Source organism: Odocoileus virginianus, chromosome 34 (genome assembly GCF_023699985.2).
Source record: "Odocoileus virginianus isolate 20LAN1187 ecotype Illinois chromosome 34, Ovbor_1.2, whole genome shotgun sequence".
Lineage (NCBI taxonomy): Eukaryota > Metazoa > Chordata > Mammalia > Artiodactyla > Cervidae > Odocoileus > Odocoileus virginianus.
In genome coordinates this window covers 455145-474452 of record NC_069707.1, presented here as the reverse complement: position 1 = coordinate 474452, position 19308 = coordinate 455145, and positions in this window count along the sequence as shown.

The following is a 19308-nucleotide window of genomic DNA, read 5'->3' as shown; positions in this document are numbered from 1 at the left end:
GGCCCCCTGCCCACGTCCCTGTCCCTGAGAAGCGGCTGCTGACCGCTGAGCCAGGGCCGACAGTCCTCTCTCTCTCTTACTGTCTGTTATTATAGTTGTTATTGTTTAGTCGCTCAGTCATGTCTGAGTCTTTGCAGCCCCGTGGACTGCAGCATGCCAGGCTTCCCTGTCCTTCACCAATGCCTGAAGTTGCTCAAACTCACATCCATTGAGTCGATGACACCATCCAACCATCTCATCGTGTTGCCCCTTCTCCTGCCCTCAATCTCAATCACAGCTGTTACCAAATGGGCATAAATTATCAGTAATGACTACTCAGTTTCCGATCTTTGAGACTTTTTTTCCGAGAAGAAGGCTGGTTGTGAAAGAAGTCTAGCTTTTAGCCCATGAATTGCCTGACGGGCAGGGGGGTAACCTGCATGAATATGAAAACGGAAATTTCTGCAATATGAAAGCAGAAATTGTGTCCTGGAACTGACAGCAGACGTTGTCTAGAGAGAGGTTTAATTCTGCTGAGCACTCAGGAGTCTGCAGCAATGCTTTAAAGTGCCTTGACTTTGTGCGTTAAGATGGGTTTGGACTATGTGACCGGATGAAGAGGGCATATCGCTACAATAGTTTTTCCTCTGAGACGTTGTTAATTCCATAGTTGCCATTTCTCATGCCCCCAATTTACTCAGCCCACCTATAGCAAACCGTGAGTGTGATTGGGTTATTGTAAGTGGGGTTGTTTGAAGGCACCGGAAAGTGACTCTCCTGGGAGACTCTGTGGCCAGAGGAGCTTTTCAGGGATCCACACCTGTGTCCCCCATCACTGAGGCCTCATGCCACTTCCTGGCGGAGTCCAGGACCATTCAGGCCGTTCTTTCTCGGCTGCTGCAAGATAAGCCCACTGCTGTGAAAAGGGAAATACTTGTGGTTTGGCTTCCCCTTCGGGCTGACGTTTTCCATCAAGAGGAATGAAAGTTTCACTCTTTAAAGATTATGTCAAGCAGGAGTTAAATGACATTGATATTTATTACTACAAACCAATCAGCTGAAACAGAACAACAAAAGGAAGAGAAGCCAAGTGCCCTAAACTGTGTTATCTCTGCTCCAGGTGGAAGCAGCTGTGTGTGACTCAAAGAGAAAACACAAGAAATCACACGTTATGCAAATGTATGGTTTGGAACTTGGAGACAAAGCACCAAGCACATTTTCAATATGCAAATAAAAATACTAGTTTCATAGAAAATTTGTACATGTGTTAAACAGCCCACAGATTTAGGGTGTGGTGGTGGTGAAACAGACCAGGACTCCTGCTTGGGCGGGTTGACGGTTCTGGCAGTCATGCCACTGAGCGCAACGGTGCTGGTCTGGGGTGTTTCCGCCCTGCGGCCCCGCTCCAGACAGCCCCGTCTATGCCGCGTCCTGCGGGCCTGCTGGGGAGGAGTGCTCCTGGGAGAGGCCCTGCCGCGGCCGGGGCCCTGGGGCGTCAGTGGGTCCCCCTGGGTGCGGTCCCTTTGTCCCCGAGTGAGGCTCTCCAGCAGCACCTGCCCAGGCAGGAACAGACCCGCCGACCGGGTGGGGGCAGGCTCTTCTCTCACTCCACACCCCCAGAGTGTGGGGGCCGCCCCCACTTTGCTGGCCCGCCAGGCAGAGAGCTGCTGCAGCCTACAGCTCGAGGGGACCACACTCCCAGGCTGGCAGGGTCGCCGCGCTGACGCGGGCCAGTGTCCACATTTCTGCTGAAGTTGGACGGCTCTTCCAACGGCCCTTTGTGTTTTTTCTCATTGGTGTTGAAATCAGGACAGTGAAGGCAGAAGAAGATGACCCACTTGGGACCGGTTGGTCTTTAATTCCTGTTAATATAAGATTTTTATATTCAATGAATGTTAAAGTGAGATATGTCAGTGAGGCTCAGTGTTTACATAAATCACAGAGAGAAGACCACATGCTTGATGTGAGCTAATTTTGTTCTTTATTCAGAATACAAATTCACCAGCCTTCCTGGGTGGGACATTCATCAGACACACATGGTGTGAATCTGCAAACGGAGCAAACACTGACACATCAGTATGCCCAGCAGCTCTCTGCTGAAGTGGGCCAGCGTCGCCTTCACATTGCACATCATCACTGTGGCCGGAGTGACCCCTGGGTCCCAGAGGTGTCTCAGTGAGGTGGCTCGTCCCCCGAGGTGGCTCCAGCCAAGGCCTCATCACACCTTTCCTTTGTGTTAACGTGTGTGAACTCTTCCCTGGAGCAGCATCTCTTGACTTTAATGGGTGGCAAATCACCTGGGAATCTTGCTGAGATAAGATGGACTTGAGTGCCTGAAGGAGAAGGGAGTGCTTGCCCTTAACCGGACATTCCCCGAGAGGGGCTGGGTCACAGACACTGTTTGAACGAGGACTCGGGCCCCTCGAGGGGTCCGTGGGCTTCTGGACGACCAGCACACGGGCGCCACAGAAGCCCTGCCCGCGTGGACGGTGACTGGGGCTGCGCTGCTTGGAGGAGGCGGCGCCCAGGAGGAGACAGCCACGAGTGGCAGGTGAGGACCAGCGCATGCTACCGAGGTGACGTGGGCCTCGGGGCTGTGGTTATAGGCAACTGTGTCACGACGGCCCGAGGGCTTTGGGCCACCCGCATCCTCAGAAGTGTGTGTGGAGGGAGGAGCCTCCACCTCCCCCTGCTCCGCTGCTGACGGAGCGCAGGGCCGGGTCTGACGGCGGGTCTGAGGGCAACGGGTCTGACGCCTCTGACGCGGGTCTGACTGCGGGCTCACTCCAAGTGTCTGTGGATCTGTGGAGCGGCTGCCCTGCCCGAGAAGCTGCCAGCAGCACACGCCGTCCTGTGTGCTCGGGGCTCGGCACGCGCTCAGCAGATGCTGTTCAGGAAGGGGGACCTGGGGAAGCCCAGTGATGTGTGTGAGGTGAGATGCACCAGGCGTGTGAGGACCAGGAGGGGTCAGGCCCGGGTCCGCACCCCACCTGGGGCCCAGGGGGCTGTGAGGCGGCCCCTCCCACCTGTACCCCTCCCCCCCAGGCCCGACAGCTCTTCCCAGCTCCCGGCAGCAGGAGCCCAGTCCCCTGCGCGGAGAGGTGCTGGTGCCGCCCATCCGATCCTGTCCTGAGGCCCCAGGGCGGGGCCAGGGCAGTCCCCTGTGGCGCCAGGTCGTAAAGGTGGGGCCCTGCAGCTCCACTGGACAGAGGGTCCCCACGAGGGACTGGACCCCGCTGGAGGAGAGACACTGGCCAAGGTGAATGGAACATCAGCGGCCTGTCAGCAAAGGTTTACCTAGCAGACAGGCAGCAGGTCTAGCCGGACCCCCGCAAGGCAGGTGTGCGGGGCCGTCTCCTGAGCTGTCCTGTCTGAGGACACAGTCAGGTCTGGGCCGTCCTGTCTGAGGACACAGTCGGGTCTGGGTCTCAAAGGGCCTTTGGCCTCGCGCAGCCTTTGTCCAGGGAGCATCATGTGGAGCGGGGGTTCCATGTGGTTCCCTCGGCCACACTGAGCACCTCTGGCTCTGGGTGTCTTTCGGGGGTTTTTCCAGGGGTGGGGCGTGACTGAGTGATCAGGAATCAATTCACTTCCCACTTGAGACGAGCCCGCGGCCTGGAGAGGATCAGAGGCAGCCCTTCGAGGGTCTTCTTGTGAGACAAGGGGCTGTGCTTGGGCCTCTGGGCTGCTGTGTCCACGGCGAGGGGGCCTTGTGGTGACGGGGTCAGCAGCCCTGTCATCACTGTCAGTCCGGCCGCAGCAACGGGTTTGCACCAGTTCTCGGAATCCCTGGCTTCAAGCTCAGGGCTCAGGAGGGAGGCGGACTCATCTTTTCCTGAACTCTCCTCTGGCTCTACTGTGAACAGCGCAGGAGCGTGATTAATGCAAACATTCCTGGCGTACACAGCTAAGAGATGGAAAATCCCCGCCTTCTGTTTATGTGACAAGCTTGAGGTCCATATGGATTCTTCACATAAAGTTATTTCGGGGTGTTTGATGGGTGTTTGATGGGCAGGCTCTCACGGGGCTGCTGGCCAGACCCCTCCTGCTCCCTCAGTCAGCACACGCTCACTCGGCCTGCTCTGTTGGGGTCCTTGAAATGTAAAGAAATGGTGAAGTAAAATAGAAAAATAATGGGGCTGGCCAGCCTTTTAAGCCAAGCCTTAGTATTTACAGACCTCAATATGTCCATGAGTCACTCCTCCCGATATAGCACGTATACCAGTGTCCCTGTTCGGGCGCTGGAGGCCCCAGTGAGAGAGAGAGGCTGATATCCTTTGCTCCATTAGAGCTTAGGTCCCCGGGTCTTTTTTTGTCTCTCTCTCTCTTTCTCTCTCTCTCTCTATCTTTTTCTGGCTGACTTTCTGGAGCGTGGAGACCCGTCGTGCTCACTTTTCTGCCCGGGCTTCTTAGACCCCCTCGAGAGGGCGCCTGGTACCTTGGTGAGCGATGCAAGCCCTGTGTCAAGGACAATATTGGTCCTTTGTGTAAACCAAGGGATATCAGCCTCCTTGTCTCTTTTATTTTCTGATCGCGACTCCGTACCACCAGGTTCCAGTCCATTAAAGGACCCCAACACTGCTCTTCAGGCCTGAGACTCAGAGAAGACATGAAGTGCGGTCATAACAGCCATCTGTGGGTTCCAGATTGTTTGTGACCAAATCCGTGGGAAATACCCCCAATTTGCAATGTGCTTTGAAGGGTTGTTTTATTGGCTTTTTAAAAATCAATAACAGTACTGTTTGAAAATTAAAAGAGCTGATTCAAATCTGGGGACAAGAAGCCCATTTCTCTTTGAAGCTTTATCTTAAAAATTTGCAAACTTCAAAGTAAAGCGAGAAGTTGGTAAACTCTGCAGTGTTCTCTGCGCCAGCTGTGTCCCCCACAAAGCTTTTGGTGGGCACATTAAAAACATTTTTGTAATTTAAACAAGTTTTATTGAAAATATAGTTGATTTAAAATGTTAGTTTCAGCTGTACAGCAAATGATTGTTATACATACTTATAAATATATATGCATTATTTTTTATATTCCCTTCCATTATAGGTTATTACAAGATACTGAATATAATTCCCTGTCTATTCAGTAGGCTCTCTTTGTTTATTTTATATATAGTACTGTCTGTATGTTAATCCCAAACTCTTAATTTATCCTCCCCCATCCCCATTGGTAACCCAAAGCTTGTTTTCTAAGTCTGTGAGTCAATTTCTGTTTTGTAAATAAGTTCATTTGTATTATTTTTTTCTTAAAGATTCTGCATACAAGCCATATCATATGATATCTTTCTCTGTCTGACTTTCTTTACTTAGTATGATCATCTCCAAGTCTATCCAGTTCACTTCAGTTCAATTCAGTCACTTGGTCATCTCTGACTCTTTGTGACCTTATGGACTGCAGCTTGCCAGGCCTCCCTGTCCATCACCAATTCCTGGAACTTGCTCAAACTCACATCCATTGAATCCTTGATGCCATCCAGACATCTCATCCTCTGTTGTCTCCTTCTCCTCCTGCCTTCAATCTTTCCCAGCATCAGGGTCTTTTCCAGTGAGTCAGTTCTTCATATCAGGTGGCCAAAGTATTGGAGTTTTAGCTTCAGCATCAGTCCTTCCAATGAATATTCAGGACTGATATCCTTTAGGATTGACTGGTTGGATCTCCTTGCAGTCCAAGGGACTCAAGAGTCTTCTCCAACACCACAGTTCAGAAGCATCAATTCTTTGGCGCTCAACTGTCTTTATGGTCCAACTCTCACATCCATACATGACCACTGGAAAAACCATAGCTTTGCCTAGACGGACGTTTGTTGATAAAGTAATGTCTCTGCTTTTTAATATGCTGTCTAGGTTGGTCATAACTTTTCTTCCAAGGAGCAAGCGCTTTTAACTTAATGGCTGCAGTCACCATCTGCAGTGATTTTGGAGTCCCCCAAAATAAAGTTTCTTACTGCTTCTTTTGTTTCCCCATCTGTTTGCCATGAGGTAATGGGACTGGATGATCTTAGTGTTTGAATGTTGAGCTTTAAGCCAGCTTCTTCACTCTCCTCTTTCACTTTCATCAAGAAGCTCTTTAGTTCTTCTTTGTTTTTACCATAAGGGTGGTGTCATCTGCATATCTGAGATTATTGATGTTTCTCCTGGCAATCTTGATTCCAGCTTGTGCTTTAACCAGCCTGGCACTTCACATGATGTACTCTGCATATAAGTTAAATAAACAGGGTGACAATATAGCCTTGATGTACTCCTTTCCCATTTTGGAACCAGTCCATTGTTCCATGTCCAGTTTTAACTGTTGCTTCTTGACCTGCATACAGATTTCTCAGGAGGCAGGTATTGGTAGTCCCATCTCTTTAAGTTTGTTGTGATCCACACAGTAAAAGGCTTTGGCCCATGTTGCTGCAAGTGGCATTATTTCCTTTTTTATGGCTGAGTAATATTCCATTGTATGTATGTACCACATCTTCCTTGCCCATTCATCTAAGTTCCTAGGTGGTCATCTAGGTTACTTTCATGTCTTGGTTATTATAAACAGTGCTGCTATGAACATAGTGGTGTGTCTTTTCAAACTACATTTTACTCCAGATATGTGCCCAGGAGTGAGATTGCAGGATCACACGGTAGCTCTATTTTTAGTTTATTAAGGAAACTCCATACCATTCTCCAGAGTGGCTGCACCAGTTTACATTCCTGGTGGGCACATTTTAAAGCTGAACCCACACAACATATAATCACGTCCATTTATTTCATGTTGCTAACAAAGCACCGCGATATCGTTGCGTCACCTGAAGCTGACAGTGTCCACCTGGCATCGCTGACCCCGTCTGCGTTGCTTCCTGGGCTTGGCGGGCCCCTCTCGTGGGTCTAAACCCTTCCGTGCGGTGCGTTTGGGTCCCCAGTGTCCCTTGGCACTTCCCTACCCTTTCACAAATGTTTCTGTTGAGGACACTGGGCCATTTCTCTCTTACTGTGTCTGCATCCTGGACTCTGCAGGCCCATGTGTTTTCCTCCGTTCTTAGTGGCGTTAGCTCTCCTGGGACTTGGTGCGGCTCAGGACCCTTTGGTCAGAGTCCTCGGGGGAGGGGGTGCTAGATGACCCCACTGTGCAGACAGGAGCCCACGGCTCCCAGCTCGGAAGCCCCCAGAGGTGGTTCTAAAGAAGGCGTGACAGGAGGGCTGAGGTGGAAAGACGCTTTTCTAAGATGCGGGGCAGGTTGCTAGTGTCCCTCTGTCTGTACAGGGGGCATCAGAACCCATGCCCTCCCCTCTTTTAATCACTGGGGAGTGACCTTCCTCCTCCCACTGCCTTTCCCCTGGTCCCAGGGACACCAAAGGCTCCTCCCTTCCAAGCTCCCTCGGACCCTCCTTCGTCAGCAGCACCTGCCTGTCACGCTGCTCAGGCCACCGTGATGCTCTTTCATTGAGACTCCCGTGGGGCCTGGGTCTCCATCTGCCTCCTGGGTTCCCAGAGTCCTTGTCTCATTCCTGACGCCACCCCCCACTGTGGTCCTGATGCTCTTCTCTGCGTGTGTCCTGATGTTGGAAACCCCCAGCCCCCGCCTCTCCCATCACTGACCACCTTCCCTCAAAGCTGCAGTTCTCTGGGGTTGTCACACTTGTTCCTGTAGCTGTGATGGAGAACCATACGCCAACGGCCCCAAATCTACATTTCTGCCCCAGATGTCTGTTGAGATCCAGGTTATTAAAGGTATTCGATGTCTCTACTTAGGTAACACAGTCATCACACACTCAGAGTGTCTTTTCTGGAACCACCCTCCTCCCCTGCAAGCCTGAGCCAAGCCCACCTGGAGTGAGCGTGCATTGCGTACTGGTGTTGCCATCACAGCCGGCCTTGCTGCCGGGGGCAGACGCCAGGCGTGGAATGACCAGTACCCGGAAGGCTCACCATGCGGGCTGTCCTCCAGGATCCGTGCTCTGGGAGCTGGGGGCAGGTGGGCCCGGCGAGGGGGCTGGGGTGCTCCCCGGACAGCTCACCACTTGGGTTGTTTGTAAGTATCCCAGCTCTGCCCCTGCCCCAGGCTGAGGGTAATAGACTAGCAAACAGCAGACCTCAGCACCACCCCACCTTCATCCTGCGGGAGAGAACACACCAGCGGAGACACAGGCAAGGAGCGTGTGTGCGATTCTGCTGCAGGGCTGTCCAGCCCGAGACAGCCCCGAGTAGACGGTAAATTAACCAAGCCATCTGTTTGCCCACAGTGCCGCTAAGGCTTTATTTTACCAACAACCTTCCCCTTCATGGGGAAGGGCTGGGACCTATTAAAACAGAGATTTATCACTTGGATAAGAAACTGAAGAATAATCAACAAAGTAATTCTTTCCTGAGTCTAGGAGTCAAGTTTCGATGTGAGCCTTCCTGAAAGGTTGCAGTTTAAAGACATAAAATCTTAGAGAAAAAGAGCTAGTGTTCTAAAAGTTGAGTGTGAACCTATGAAAGTTACTACAGATTTTTAAAATAATTTTTTTCCTATTCATTAAGATAAAGCACTAAGGTGTCTGTGTTAGTTTCTTCTTCAAGCTGAGACAGAAAATCGCAAACTTGATGTCTTAAAACAGCACAAATTTATTCTTACCGTCTAGACGTCAGATGTCCTAAACCAGCCTCTCTAGGCAGACGTCCTGGGGCGGGCTGGCTCCCTGGGAAGCTGGAGGGAAGCGAGGGCCTTGTGCTGCGCCCTGGGTCCCAAGGGTCGCCGTGCTCGGGGTCCCTCCTACCGCCTTCTCCGAGGAGAGCTCGGGACCATCTCCCAGCTCGAACCCTTTGCATGTCCCATGGCAAAGGCCCCTTCCCACGTCAGTGACGAGGGTTCTGGGCTCAGGATGTGGAACTGGGGGCAGAGGCTGTTATGCAGCCCGCCCAGTTAGCTACAGAGCAGAGGCGGCTTTCACGACGGCGCGTCTCAGGTACGGTGGGTCCCCGACACGGCTGACCGCCGCCTGCTCCCGGCTCTTCATCACCACTTCCTCTGCGTTAGAGCCGTCCTCCCCCCTGGGCCAGGGGTCCTCTGTCCGTGGGTCCCCAGCACCCTGGCCGCTCGCCCTGTGCACACACCTCCCCCTGCAGGAGCCTTAATCCCTCTGCCCTGCGCCCCCCGCCCCGCACTGGCCTCCCCTCCATGTGGCCTCAGAGCCCCTCTTCTGTCATGTGGGCCCTGGGAGACCTCTCGCCAAGTTCCTGCAGCTGAGGGGAGAATCGGAGTAAGCCTGAGTGCCCCACCCTCCCCAGGTGCTGAGGAAAGAGGGTCACCATGGGCTGCCCCCACTCCCCGGGGAGGGGCGGAGCCTTCCTTGCTCATCTGGTGCTGACAGTGCTGCTTCCAGGACTGACCGCTGGGTCCCCGCCCGGATGAGAGGCCCTCAGGCGGAGGCCCTGGGGTGGGGGGACTGCCTTTGGAAATGGTTCCTGCCATATACACCCAGTTATGTGCCTGTGCACATTGTACACACATGTGTGTGTGCAGGTATGTGGGCGTGTGTGCTCCTGCCATGCACACCCAGTCATGTGTGTGTGCACATTGTACACATGTATGTTCCCACAGGTATGTGGGCGTTTGTGCTCCTGCCACGCACACCTGGTCATGTGTGTGTGCACATTGTACACACGTGTGTGTGCAGGTATGTGGGTGTGTGTGCTCCTGCCATGCACACCCGGTCATGTGTGTGTATACATTGTACACATGTATGTGTGTGTGCAGGTATGTGGGCGTGTGTGCTCCTGCCATGCACACCCGGTCATGTGTGTGTGCACATTGTATACATGTATGTGCCCACAGGTATGTGGGCGTGTGTGCTCCTGCCATGCACACCCAGTCATGTGTGTGTGCACATTGTACACATGTGTGTGTGCAGGTATGTGGGCGTGTGTGCTCCTGCCATGGACACTCAGTCATGTGTGTGTGCACATTGTACACACATGTGTGTGTGCAGGTATGTGGGCGTGTGTGCTCCTGCCATGCACACCTGGTCATGTGTGTGTGCACATTGTACACACGTGTGTGTGTAGGTATGTGGGCGTGTGTGCTCCTGCCATGCACACCTGGTCATGTGTGTGTGCACATTGTACACATGTGTGTGTGTGCAGGTATGTGGGCGTGTGTGCTCCTGCCATGCACACCTGGTCATGTGTGTGTGCACATTGTACACACGTGTGTGTGCAGGTATGTGGGCGTGTGTGCTCCTGCCATGCACACCCGGTCATGTGTGTGTGCACATTGTACACATGTATGTGCCCACAGGTATGTGGGCGTTTGTGCTCCTGCCATGCACACCTGGTCATGTGTGTGTGCACATTGTACACATGTGTGTGTGCAGGTATGTGGGCGTGTGTGCTCCTGCCATGCACACCCGGTCATGTGTGTGTGCACATTGTACACATGTATGTGTGTGTGCAGGTATGTGGGTGTGTGTGCTCCTGCCATGCACACCCGGTCATGTGTGTGTGCACATTGTACACACGTGTGTGTGCAGGTATGTGGGTGTGTGTGCTCCTGCCATGCACACCCAGTCATGTGTGTGTGCACATTGTACACATGTATGTGTGTGTGCAGGTATGTGGGTGTGTGTGCTCCTGCCATGCACACCCGGTCATGTGTGTGTGCACATTGTATACATGTATGTGCCCACAGGTATGTGGGCGTGTGTGTGCAGAAGCTGGCCAAGCTGGGTGGAGGCAGCCTGTGACTGTCTCTGTGTGCAGGTGTCACCATCCATCAAAGGTGTGTCTTCAGAAGAGGCTACCTGGGTCTCCACCCAAAAGACAGACCACATTGTCATTGTTGTTCAGCCACTCAGTCATGTTCCACTTTGTGACCCCATGGACTGCAGCACGCCAGGCCTTCCTGTCCTTCACCAATTCCCAGAGCTTGCTCAAACTCATGTCCATTGAGTCGGTGATGCCATCCAACCATTTTATCCTCTGTCGTCCCCTTCTCCTCCTGCCTTCAGTCTTTCCCAGCATCAGGGTCTTTTCCAATGAGTCGTCTCCTCATATCAGGTGGCCAAAGTATTGGAGCTTCAGCTTCAGAATCTGTCCTTCCATCAGTCCATATATCACAACAAAACCCAAACCCTGGTCTTTGGGAGCAGGAGGCCGCTTAGTGGTCAGTGATGACAGCAGGTCAGTCATGTTTGCTGCTGAGTCCTTCTGGCCATTATGCAGGGACACTTGGCTTATGGCTGGGGTATCTGCCCCCTGCTCTGAAGACGGTCCTGCGAGAGGACGGCGGTGCCAGCACCCTGTGGGGTCTGAGCAGCCTTCCCACTCACGTGATGCTATAGCCAGGGCCTGTGACTATGGCCGCTGCTCCAACAGTGCTGCTGGCTTCCCTGCACACACCCGGCCCAGACCTGGGGCTGGCGGTTCGAGAGAGAGCCTCGCAGCTCCTGTCTGCAGTCAGGGGTCACGCGCTGCATCCTCACGGCCCTTCCACCTGTGGCTCCTGGAGTTCATGGGCCATCTCCTTGACCTGCAGTGTCCCCAGAGCAAGGCCACACTAGGGGCCGTGCTGAGTGGACATGCAGCTCCAGCCAGGCCCGTGGAGGACCGGTGGCTGTGTGAGGGCTGGATGCGGGAATAGGAGGCAGAGCCCCGTGCGTCCTTGCACCTTCTGTGCCCTCACCACATCTGCCCTGAGCACGTCCTCCTGGGCCAGCAGGTGTGATGGGCTAGCTGACGGGTGTGAGCCACGTGGGGGCTGTCCATCCAGGTCGGGGTCATCTGCCCTATTTCCCTCCTCCTGCTGCTGCTGTGCAGATGGACGGAGGGAGCTGCAGGGGGAGGAGACTGGGGCACAAGAGTTCCTCCAGGTGGCATCCAGGTGAGCCTCCATGCACTGGGCAGGAAGCCGGGAGCCCTGGAGGCTGGGCAGGTGGGGCCCATAGCTGCTCAGTGCCTTAACCATGTTTCAGACCAAATGTGAGGCCGTATCTCCCCTCCTCATCCACCCCCCCCGCCCCAAAGGGCCTGCCCATGAGCTGCCTGTGCGGGGGCTCCTGCCACAGAGATTCTAGAGGGAGGGAAGGGAAGCGAGAACACGGCCACACCACCTCTGGCCCGCCTGTTCAAACAGCCTCAGAGAGACAGGCTTTTCCAACACAATCCCAGTGGGTTTTTCCTAAGTGTAATCCTTTAAGAGCCTACTTTTCTGGATGACTTGAAACATAAACCCAGAGTTTAAGTTAAAATAAATCTCTCCCCTCCCCTGTGACATGAACATCCAATCTGTGAGCGTGGTGGTTCCTTTAAAGTGAAGTGAAAGTCACTCAGTCATGTCTCACTCTTTGCGACCCCAGGGACTGTAGCCCGCCAGGCTCCTCCGTCCATGGGATTCTCCAGGCAAGACTACTGGAGTGGGTTGCCATGCCCTCCTCCAGGGGATCTTCCCAGCCCAGGGATCGAACCCAGGTCTCTTATGTCTCCTGCATTGGCAGGAGTGTTCTTTACCGTTAACGCCATCTGGGAAGTACATCAGGATATATATAATTACATAAGTAATAAATTATGTATTTTAAAATATGAATTAATGTTTAAGCATTCTGGCCAAGGAATAATTCCACGATTCTGAGGATGGCGTCTACAGTTTCTGTCAGAGTCTTGGAAGGCCCTACGATATCAGGTGTCTTAGATTCTTCCCGAAATGCAGGAATCTCACATCTGGTCCTTCCCCCCAGCTGACCGTCCTCATGGAGATCACACACCTGCATTGCTCAGAACCTCCAGACTGGCAGCACCGGCTCCAGTGCATCCCATTGATCTGAAGGCCGCAGTACTGATGGCTCCAGATGCCGGAAGGACAAGTGGCGGGTCCAGCGGCCCCAAGTCTGGGCCCTCGTCTACACGGCTGGCTTTGCCCCTGCCGCTCGAAGACCTGGAAATGGCCGTGGGGCCCAATCTCCAGGCCCATGTGGCCCGCGCGGCCTGCTTTCCCTCCAGACACTGGGCGTTTGGCTTCTGTGAGTGTGAGTGAGTGTATGAGTAGGAAGATTCTAGCAGGTGTGTGGGGTCAGCGAGTGAGCATGGGTGTGCAGGTAGTGAGGAGGAGGCTGGGGGCTGGTCCTGGTGCAGCGTGCAGGCACCTGCCCCTTGCTGGGTGACTCAGCTCGTCCTTGCAGAAACCCCGGAAAGGAAAGGCTGCAGAGTCCTCCGCCAGGGTCACCCGAGGCTGCGGAGCTGAGAGGCCTTGAGGCCGAAGACCCCCAGCCACCCCTCTGGGGAAGACCCCCCAGCCACCCCCCCCACCCCCAGGGCACCCTCCTGCGCCCCTGCCCCGCCCCCACTGGGGGAGGCCCCCAGCCACCCCCGCTGGAGCTCTGGCCGTGGGGCAGAGCCAGCGTTGACCCTCGCTGGGCTGCACTGGGAGGCCCTGGGGTGGGCTTCAGGGAGAGGGTCCCGCCCCACTGCCCTGCCCCGCCGAGGCGACCACAGAGCCGCCGCCCCTCCTCAGGCCCAGGGCACCCCCGGCTCCCTCCCAAGGCCGCTAGGGGCTGGGCTGTAATCAACATCCCTGCAGACCTCAGCCCTGCCCCTCACCTGCCCTCCGTTTCTTGTCTCTAAATTGGCTCCAGGAGCTTAGTGAGGCCATCTGCACAGGAGGCACTGACACAAATACACAAGCGTGCACACGTGCACCAGCACACACAAACATATGTGCGCCGTGTGCACAAACACCACATGACGCACACGCGCACATGTGCACGCACAGACATGCGCACACGTGCATGCACAGACGCGCACGCACAGGCTCACGTGGAGCCGTGGGCAGCCCCCACCTTCACGGGCCTGCAGAGTGAGCATCTCACAGACGCCCTGCCCCAGGGTTTGCTCCTTGTTCCCACCCTTCTTCCGGGAGAGGCAGGGTCCTCCCAAGGGCGGCCTTTTCAGTGGAGGCAGGGCACCTGGGAGCCAGCGTGGGCAGCCCGACAGAAGGAGGCCCTGGGGGGCGCGGGGGCAGCGGCCTCGGCCGTGGTCTGGATCTGCTCACACCTGCGCTGGCCTGGTTTTCCCTGAGAAAGGCGAACACCAGCAGGTGCTCTGAGTCTGGGCCTTCCGGCCTGGGGCCTCCTGGCTGTTTGAGCCTGGGGCCACGAGCCCGGGTTTGTCTGCTGCAGGAGCACACTCTGCCCATGGTAGAGGCCAGAGAAGGGGCTCTTTGAGCCCTGGGCATTTATTAAGTGCCTGCTGTGTGCAAGTGACAGAGTGCTTTGCCGCCGCTCAGCGCCTCTCTGCCTCTCCAGCTCCTGATCCCACCGAACAGCAGACGCCACCCAGCCACAGATGGCGAGCGGGGTCCAAATTATGACGCACGAGCTGATGACCAGGGCTCTTCGGAATGGGGGAGTGTCAGGAAAAGGCATGTGGGTCTCTGCCCTGTGGAGGCGGCCAGAGAAGACAGACAGACGACACCGATGGAACAGAAATCCTGCCTGCGCAGAAGAACGTGCCTCCCGGGGCCTCAGCCTGCACATGCCTTCTCTGCCCTGGGTGGGGTCAGGGTGGGCCTGGAAGACGGGCGTGGCCGAGTCCCAGGGCTCAAGGTGCCCCTTCAAAGCCCAGGAGCACACAGCTGAGCATGTTCCCCCCGAACGTCCAGATGGTCAATAAACTAGGCTGTGTGGGCAGGCCAGGGGGCCCACAAGCTTGTTCACGGTGCCAGGGATGCCAGGCCCTGTTCTGGAGAGAACGCCAGCCCCCTGCCCACGAGGGACCCCTGCCCGTGAAGACGAACCACGCGTGACCTGCCTCATCTGCTTCTCCTTCAGGGGCAACACGTGAGCTCCTATCCCTGATTCTCCTGCTCCCCTGTGAAGGGATGCAGCCCCCAGGGACGGTGCCCGAGGGCCTCTGTGGGGGGGAGTGAGAGTGTCAGTCGCTCAGTCCTCTCTGACTCTTTGCGACTCCATGGACCTCAGTCTGCCAGGCTCCCCTGTCCATGGAATTCTCCAGACAAAACTCCTGGAGTGGATAGCCTTTCCCTTCTCCAGGGGGTTGTCCCAAACAGGGATCAAGCCCGGGTCTCCTGCATTGCAGGCTGATTCTTTACCTCTGAGCCTCCAGGGAAACTTCTGTGGGGAGAGGACCCAGCATTTGCTGTCTGGGTTCAGCTGCCTCAGAGGACCCTGCTCTTCAGCCCATTTCCATGCCATCAACGCACTGGGGCAGGAACGGGCGTCTAAGACGAGGCTGGAGAAGCACGCCTGGACTTTAGGGGCCCAGCGCATGTGAGGGGGGCTCGCGTTCACCCGGGGAGGGGGCTCGGGACAGGGGCTCTTTCTGACCTGCAGGTTGGGGGGCCCAGGGCTCCAGATGCCGCCTGTGTGGATGCTGACGCTCAGTCGTTTGCCTGGTCCCAGGCAGCTCTTGGTTGTGCCCCAAGTCATGTCTGCTCTGACAGGATGAAGGCTGGCCGCCTCTGAGGCTCCTTGGGCCACGTGGGGTGGAGACGGCCCTCCCCGAACCCTCTTGGGGCAGCAAGGCCCCGAGGCCTCCCAGGAGGACGCTTGCTTGGCCAAGGCGCTGTCCACGACCGCAGAGCCCAGCACGGGGCTGTGGTCACAAGCCGGGGCTGCCCATCTCCGCCCTCCACACTTTCCCAGGGACTCCGAGGGCTGGTCCACCCAGCGCTGCTGCGGGGCAGAGCAGTGGCTCCTGGCCACTCTTTTCCTCCCCAGGTCCTCCTCACACCTCTGCTCCCTGCAGGCCAGACCCCACTCCTCCAGACTGCGTCCCCCAGCCCCCAGCCCCTGTCCTGAGCAGGAACGGCGCCCAGCCCCTGTCCTGAGCAGGAACGGCCCCCAGCCCCTGTCCTGAGCAGGAACGGCGCCCAGCCCCTGTCCTGAGCAGGAACGGCCCCCAGCCCCTGTCCTGAGCAGGAACGGCCCCCAGCCCCCTGTCCTGAGCAGGAACGGCCCCCAGCCCCCTGTCCTGAGCAGGAACGGCCCCCAGCCCCCTGTCCTGAGCAGGAACGGCCCCCAGCCCCCTGTCCTGAGCAGGAACGGCCCCCAGCCCCCTGTCCTGAGCCGGAACGGCCCCCCGCCCCCTGTCCTGAGCAGGAACGGCCCCCAGCCCCCTGTCCTGAGCAGGAACGGCCCCCAGCCCCCTGTCCTGAGCAGGAACGGCCCCCAGCCCCCTGTCCTGAGCAGGAACGGCCCCCAGCCCCCTGTCCTGAGCAGGAACGGCCCCCAGCCCCCTGTCCTGACCAGGAACGGCCCCCAGCCCCCTGTCCTGACCAGGAACGGCCCCCAGCCCCCTGTCCTGAGCAGGAACGGCCCCCAGCCCCTGTCCTGAGCAGGAACAGCCGCTTCATGGCTGCTGGACCCCTCTGCCCACACCGCTCAGATCAGGACCCTGGAGGGTGTCCACAGAGCCTTTGGGGGCTCTTCCTCCTGGACTTGTCCCACCTCCTCGGCCCTGTCTTTCAGTCCCACTCAGGAGCCTGACGCTTAGCCAGGCTCGCTGGCCTGCCGCCCTGGAAGAGGAAGCGCTAGGTGGGGCTGCCCTTCCTCGCGGTGGGGAAGCTGGATGTCAGCCTCACGGTACCCCTCAGTGGGTAAGGTCACACGCATGGCTTCACCAGCCTGTGTCACTGGGGGCTGGACTCTAGCGGGTTTTATTTTATTTTAAAAAGGGGTTTCTGTACTTTTGGCCGTATCAGGTTTTAGCTGTGGCGCGTGGGTTCGCCTCTCATTGCTATGCGTGGGCTCAGTGGCCCCCGGCTTGTGGGGCCCTAGTTTCCTGACTAGGGGACAAACCCTTGTCTCCTGCATTGGGGGTGGACTCTTAACCACTGGACACCAGGGAAGCCCCGTCAAAAGGATTTTAGTTTTTCGTTGTTAACTGAGATTCCATTCACAGATGTTCCATTCATAGCAGAGAGCTCCGTGAACCACACCACCACATACACACCACACACACACCACACCACCACATACACCCCTCACGCCAGCCCAGCGCGTCCCCGCCTCTGAACAGATGCAGCACCAGCCTGGCCCCTGGGAGGTTGTGGGGAGGGGAGGGCAGTCCGCCCACCGGGCTGGAAGAGGGAACAAATGTTTGTTTGGACAATTTGCATCCGCTCCTTCGAACCACTTCTCCAAACCGGATAAAAGAGAACTCTGTGTAATATACACAGAGATCCCTGTTACTGGTGCAATCTTAAAATATTTACACGGCACACAAACAACACCCAGGAGTTCCCTACCATTCATATATTGACTTCATAAACATGGGGCCATTATGAGCGTTTGTCTTGGTTACATGTGACATGTTGTTGATCACAGCCGGGACTCTGAGGGCCAGGCCTGAGGGATGAAGGCAGTCTACACAGTGCGCCTCGCGTTCCGCCGTAAGTCCAGCCGGACTCACTGCTCTGCTCCCCCCGGGGCCACAGACGCGCAAGCCTCAGGCTGCAGGGCCTCCCCGTGCGGCTCAGCCTCGTGTGCGCCCTCGACGTCAACAGGCCGGTCACCGTGGGGCTTGAGGCCCCCTGGGCCCACCCCGTGGCCAGTTCCCCATGTCCCCATCACTCTCCAGACTCTCACAGGAGAGGAGTGGCCGGGTCGGACTCATCTCAGCCTCTCCGCTCCCACTGCGGGCTCTGCGCCTTCTCAGCCTTCCCCTTCCGAATTCCTGCAAGAATGCAAGGAAGTGAACAGAGCCCAGACTCTTCCCACGAAAACATCGGGACGTTCTCAAGTCCGTGTTTCATTTCCACGCCCTTTATCTCTGGGAGTCAAGAATAACCCCCAATAAGCCTAGAGAAAAACAGAACACAACGTCTAGGTCTCAACCCAAGGGGCCTCGTCTCTGCTACACGGCGCCTCCGGCTCTCAGCCTCTGGCAGACACGCTGTGCGTCTCCACGTTGGGCCGGGGAGGCGGAGTGCAGGAGGCCTAGGAAACTGGCCGATGGCGGGGGGCGCCGGCGAGAGAGCCGGGGCGCGGACACAGAGCCCGGGCTGGACGCCTTGTGGCCCCACTGGACACGCGACTCATGGGAGGGTGGGCCTGGCCCCGCCGGCTGGGAGGCCCGTGAGCCCGGGCTCTGACGCGGCGGCCGCGGCTTCGGTCACTGTTTCCCCGCAGCCTCCAAGGAGCCCCGGAGCGGGCGCCCACTCCTGGCCATCGCTGCACTGACCATGGGGGCTCAGCGGCCGCCCCCTCAGGCACACATGTCCCCCAGTTCCCAGCCGGCACGGGACCCCTGACACCAGGGCTCTGTGACTGTGCCCTCCTCCACGTGCCCACGGCCGTCTCACCCACGCCGGCACCACCGGGAGGTTTCGTGACTTTTCTCTGTGGGTCTTTTCAAAGCATTAGACTCAGGTTTCAGGTTCATGTGCCTCTGTGCTTCCAGCTACAGACTCCATCAGAATGAGGCGTTTCTAACTGAACGGAGGAATCACAAACAAGCCTTGCCCTGAGTACACGCTGCTGGCGTGGACACGGGCGCATGACAGCGGGGCGCTGGGGCGTGGTGGGCTGCCTGTCACCGGCTCACTTCCTCTCTCCTGGTTCTGGAGGAGCCGCACCTGTGCTGGGCCCTAGCCCCCCAGTCTCCTGATTTCCACAAAAATTGACAGGAGCGGAGGGCTGTGCTGTGAGCCTTCCAGCTTTACAAAGAGTGTCCCGTCCACCAAGTCCCTTCCCCAGATGAGGACCCGGGACCCAGGCTCCTCTGGGGGAGAAGGAGAGGCCCTTGGACTCTTAAGCTGTTGAAAAATACCAGGAAGCAAAGTTTCTAGTTGATTCATTCCAATGTTCCGCGTGCAGGCCCAGAGCAGAGTGCAGGCTGAGGGCCATGAGTCAGGACTGGAGAGTCATAAACTGGGTCAACAGCAGTCCTGCACGAGAACCAGAGACGCACAGAGGAGATGACCTACTCGGTCCACTCCACGAGAACAGGCAAACGAGAATAGACAGCTGAGTTCTGACTACTGTGCATTTTCCAGTGTTCTGTCCATGGACTAGTAACGTTTGGTGATAGAAACTAAAGACATACAAAATTCATAAACGTGTAATTTACAAAAACTATGCTGCTAAAAAAATCAAGATTTTCATGTTATTTATGTTCTATTGACATTAATGATCTACATTAGAATTAAAAATGTAATAGTATTTAAAATGTTCAAATTTGAATACATAAACAAAAAATTAAATATAAAGAACCAAAATATTTTAAAAATTATTTTGATTCAAAATATTTATTCTAAATAATCAAAATGACACAGTAACAAAGAGAAGAAATGAAACTTAATCATATTAATAATTTTGTGGTTGTTCAGGCACTAAGTTGTGTCTGACTCTTTACAACCCCATGAAC